This window comes from Lissotriton helveticus, chromosome 9 (assembly GCF_964261635.1).
Source record: "Lissotriton helveticus chromosome 9, aLisHel1.1, whole genome shotgun sequence".
NCBI lineage: Eukaryota > Metazoa > Chordata > Amphibia > Caudata > Salamandridae > Lissotriton > Lissotriton helveticus.
This window is the reverse complement of record NC_136070.1, coordinates 830,065,205-830,071,204: the sequence shown is the minus strand read 5'-3', so window position 1 is coordinate 830,071,204 and position 6,000 is coordinate 830,065,205.

The following is a 6,000-nucleotide window of genomic DNA, read 5'->3' as shown; positions in this document are numbered from 1 at the left end:
AGTGCTGTAATACCAAATGATGGGGCGGTCGGGCCTACTGAATGCAATGAGGGTGGCCCTGGATTTCCCTTATCTTCTTATTCATTGGATTTGGCTGAATGGGGGCCCCTAAGCGGATGGGGACTCCCTGAAAAGGTGCTCCCTCCCACCCCACAGCAGGGGCTTCAGGGACCTGTGTAACGCTGCTGCTCCCCAGTGTAGTGTTGTGGGCCCTGGGCCCACATGCTACCAATAAGTGACATGGACAGAGTGTGCTAGGGTGCTGGAACTGGCCCAGGGCACATGCGCCACGCCCCTTTTATTTGCAGGGTCACCTGATGAACGCCCACACAGCTAGCCCCACAAGGTCGAAACGCAACACTTAGATTGCCACCTCTGTAAATGATTTAAGGAAAATTTCGGAAGAAGACTTTTGTTTTTTCAATGGCTGTTTATGTGCCCCTTCTGATCCCCACTGATCGCCTTATAGGGCTGCCCCTGACACGACCCTTGTACCCCAAGCAAACAAGGGATAATTTGTACTAGAGCTCTTTAGTGGTTCTCTGCTATACTAGTGGGGTCTACTTACCGTGCCTTTTCTATTTGTTTCATGTTTGCTATTGTTTTGATTTCCCCTGTGAGAGTATTGCACAGTGATCTTGCCTTCTAACAAAATACAGCAGGAAAAATATTTTGCTAACGTAATTTTTGCTACGGTTATTTTGGATTGTTTGATATTAAATTAGTACCAAAGAAAATACCCTTTATGTACATAATGTTTTGAAATACAGATTACATACAGGTCTTTGATGGGGGGGGGTCATTACTTGCTGGGATATAAATTAAAAAGGTTGTAATTTGTCACCGGATATCTCTGTAGCAGTTGCCTTAAACCTGAGAGGTGTATAAAAATGCAAGCAAATAAAAAGATTCCCTTTGGACTAAACAATTTCAAATCACTCCACTCAATATCAATACTGTCACTCTCTGTTATATTTCATACTTGGAACACCTCGATAAGGAATACAACGAAACAATAATTAAAAACAATTTTTACACCGGTGAACACACGCGGTGCACGGACGTGTTTTGCAGCACTACAGGAGCTTATCGAGCCCAAGTTTCTTTAAAGATAGAAAGAAAAAGCGCAAACTAAAGTTTATATCTGAACAACAAAAGAGTCACTGGCAGTTGTGACAGCGCTACAGATTTAAGACTTTTTATTAACCTCAAAGGATTGCAAAATTAAAGAGCTCCTCAATTTTTTCTAAGACCAGATGTGTTATTCGACATGAAGGCAACTGAAACCCTTCTCACATAACTGTTAAGGCGTATGCTGTCTCCCCGTATATCTGGCCTTGACTAAACCGGATCTTCTTAATAGATGAGAAGATAGGATTCAAATTAAGATACACGTATTGAATCTACAAAATAGAAGGAAGGAATACTATTTATTCAAGTCCTGAAGAAGGTGGCATTATTTATTTGGCCCCACCGAAATGCATCGACACATAAATCTTTGTTAAATTTGAATTGGGACAATAAATATAGAGGCCAGATCTTATTGCCCCTTGCCTTGTTTACAATCTTCTCAAATTAACTTTGCAAAGCCACATTTGATTTGCCTTATCTACGATCCTTCCAAAAAGTTTTTGAGTTTTGTCACAACTATGTATTGTTCATTGTAGGATGTATGCATTGAAGAATTTGTCTGTCCTTTTTTTACTAGAGTGAATTTTATGATTTTGACATGTTTTTATTATGTGCTTAACCTAATGATCTGACACTGTGATATTTTATTCTGAATCTTTATTAAATGTTTCAAAACTTGTTTTGTTGTATTCCTTATGGAGGTGTTCCAAGTATGAAATATAACAGAGAGTGACAGTATTGATATTGAGTGAAGTGATTTGAAACCGTTTAGTCCAAAGAGAATTTTTTTATTTGCTTGTCAATTTTTGTGCTCTGTCTCTTTGGACTGTTTGAGCCCCTCTACTTGTTTTCAAGGTATAAAAATGCAACCTATAATGGATTTGAATTTCCAGAGTAATTTGTTTTAATTTTCAGCACCAATCTTAGTCTAAATTACCAGGATTCCCAAAAGAGGGTGGGAACCATGTTATTCTTAAAATCAAAGTGTTTCATTACAAATATACAGGTTTTAAGCAGTTTCCTAGTAACAACATTTACCATGAAATTCCTATTATTAAGTTCTTAACATTATTAGTTCATTTGTTACAATGACCAGAGTTCTCCAGAATCTCAGACCCAAGCATCAGTAGCTCATGCAGTCCAGTATTTTGCTTTTCATTCTGAGTTTTGTTGTTCTGATTTTATAATGTGATAATGAGAACTACAGGTCCCAGATTTAAGGCACAAGACTGTACTGGATTAGGAACTCTTGCCTGGGGGAAACTTAGAGCTCTGCAAAGACCTTGATAAAAATTCACCAATGTATTTTACCAGTTTTCTTTCTGCACCCTCCAAGAAAATATAACTGGGAACTATGCCCATACTTAGGGCCTGAATTTTGATCTTGGCTTTATTACCGCCATCCTGCGGCAGTCCCTAGTACTCTGCCGAGTCAACGGTCGTTCATCATCCGTATTTAGATGCATGCAGGATAACTCAGCATCCGCGTCGACAAAGTGTTGCGCGCTGTGGTTGCGGCACAACGCTGCAGATGCAGCGGACTCTCATGCTGGTGAATACTACTCCGTTGCCGTCGGGGCTGCGGGCTCCCGGGGAGCTGATTTAGATTTCACAATTGTGCTTCCAATCTTCAAACAGTGGTTCCCAGATGGAGTGAGTCCGTAACAGTACGCACTCAACCATACACCATCACTGTGCCCATTGGATGGATGCCAAATAGAAACACCTGCATACCATACTATAAAACACACCCCGCCCGATTTCAGACCATGATCCTTTGCTATTTCAGCTATTTCAGACTTCTTTTATAAGAAAATTCAGAACATTTATAGCACTTTCCCTCTCTCATCACATCAAAATGACCTGTCACAGGTGGCCACCTATAAGCCTAGCATCAATATCCTGTTGGAAGAAATCCCCCTGATGGATCTCAAATCTTTACAAACCATCTCAGCCCTTGTAAAATCGGGCTCACCTAGGGACTCTGCCCCCCACATGTTTTAAAACTAGCTGCAGATACAATTCTTCCACTAATCCTGGCATTGATAAACTCATCCATCTCCTCTGGTATAGTTCCCCCACTCTGGAAATCTGCAATGGTAAAAGCACTTATCAAAAAGCCGAATATGGATCCTGACCTCCTGGGAAACTTCCGTCACATTTCCCTCCTGCCCGTGATCAGCAAAGTCCTTGAAAGACACGTCAACGCTGTCCTATCCGAACATTTAGAATCTAACAACCTTCTGCACTCCTCCCAGACAGGGTTTAGACCCCAACAAGGGACAGAAACTGCTCTTTTAGTGGTGGCGGAAGAATCCAGGAAAATTCTGGACCAAGGAGGTACAGCTGCTATTCTCCTCCTTGACCGCAGCGCAGCTTTTGACACTGTCAATCGCAGCATCCTGACTCTTAGGCTCAGGAGTCTTGTAGTGAGGGGGGGGGGGTGTCATTACCTGCCTGTAATCCTTCCTGGAGGACAGGGTTTTTCAGGTCTTCGAAGGCAATTCCTTCTCAGAGCGTAGGCATCTAAGCTGCAGTGTGGCTCAGGGCTCCTCCCTGAGTCCGACATTATTTAATGTGTACATGAGCCCACTGGAGGAGATAGTTCGTCCATTCTTGATAAAAATAGAAACATACACCGATGATACACAGCTCATAGTGGCTCAAAACAACACTGAGTATGCATCTCCGGGTCTGGGTCCCTGTCTTGAGATGGCTGAATGGATGGAATGCTCATGCCTGAAACTAAACGGAGAAAAAACGGAGCTGATGCTCCTCGGGAATTCTCTTGTGCTCAATGCAGGGCAATTGTGGCCAAAATGCCTGGGCCCTGCTCCCACACCTAAAAATCAGATAAAAAGTTTGGGCATGTGGGTGGATTGCTTTTTAAACTTTGAATATCAAGTGACAAAGTTATTAGCCTCCTGTTATGGCATGTAATGCTCTATATCTAGGTGCCCCTCAAACAGCTACCGCTAAGCTACAGATTGCTCAGAACTGTGCCGCCCGTCGACTTGTACAGACCCGTATCGGCAATCCGCCAAACCTGCATTGAGGGAGCTCAATTAGCTGCCTGTATCTGAGAGAATCACATTTAAAGCCTTATGCATCTCACAAGTCTTTTCGGGGGAAAGGACCAACAATTATTTCAAATATTGTTTCACCATACTGAGCTAACAGAGAGCTCCGCTTGGCCAACCTCCTTCTTGCATCAGTCCCAAAAATTAAAAAAGCAAGAAGTGGCGGGCGTCCCGTCTCTGATAACGCCACTAAGCTTTGGAATGCCCTCCCTTTCCATCTACATCAGGAATCTAATCACCTGACCTTCCGGAAATGTCTTAAAACTTGGCTGTTTCAAAAACTCTGCATAAGCATCTGTGTCTACTCCGTCCGCTGATGTTGTGAGGGTTGGGATGCCTTAGGGTAGCTACGCACTTTATAAGTGTTTTTTCATTCATTCATTCATTCATTCATTCATTCATTCATTCATTCATTCATAAATGGTACTTGCACATGATGACTAATGCCAAACATCCATCCAAGTAGTGGAAATGTCTGGTATGCAGGTCAGCTAGGTCTTGGAATTGTCAATTACACATTGCACCTCTCCACTGTGTTGGGCTGAATGGTTGGAAGATGTCAGGTGTACTCCCTAATCCAGTGGTCCCCAAACTGTGTGCTTGGTGTGCGGCCCTGGCTAGATTTTATGGCGCACCTGGGTATCGCGGCACCCAGATTGGGAACCACTGCCCTGATCACTTATGAATATTTCAGGATATCTGATTGGATCTATGTCAGAATATCGACAGACAAAATATCGACCTACAGAAACATCGACGCTGGAATATCGAAGGCAAGTATATCGACATCCTATGTACAACATGGTAAGTACGAAAATATCTAAACAAAAATATCGATGTTAAAAATATCGTAATTAAAAATATCGTTTTATATCTGTTAAAATATAATGTGTAAAATAAAGTAAATAATACCTATAAATAAAATAAACATTGTTAAAAATATTTAGTAATGTTTAAAATTAATAAATAATAGATATATAATAATATAACATTAATTAAACACATATGTAAAATATATATTATATATTTACTTAATAATACATTTTAATAATTACTTTAATTACTTATAAATTATTTAAAAATACTATAAATTACAAATTGGGGAGAGGAGTTGGCCTAACGGCTAGGGCGCTCGACCTCGGACCTGGGGATCTGGGTTCGAGTCTCGGTAACGACGCCAAAACTTCCTGTGATTCTGGGCAAATCACTTAATCTCCCCGTGCCTAAAATGAAAGTAACTGGAAACGTAAAAAATGTAACGTAACTGGAAAAATATGTAAAGCGCTCTGATACCTGATTCGGTTCGGGTCTAGTTCGCGCTACATAAAACTCTGCAAAAAAAAAAAAAAATAGATCTCCACACATAAAATAATTACATTAAAAAGTAAACAATTATGTTTAATAAATTAAAAAAATTAAATATACTTTCAGCGTAGGGGTAAAAATTACTATTCCAACTCCAGAGAATGCAACAGTAGGGAAAACGTTGGATAGCGGGTGGGTAAAAATTACTATTCCCACTCCAGAGAGTGCAACAGTAGGGAAAGCGTTGGATAGCGTAGGGGTAAAAATTACTATTCCCACTCCAGAGAGTGCAACAGTAGGGAAAGCGTTGGATAGTGTAGGGGTAAAAATTACTATTCCCACTCCAGAGAGTGCAACAGTAGGGAAAGCGTTGGATAGCGTAGGGGTAAAAATCACTATTCCCACTCCAGAGAGTACAACAGTAAGTAAAGCATTGAATACCATAAGAATTAAATATAACATACTTAGAAACAATTTTTATATT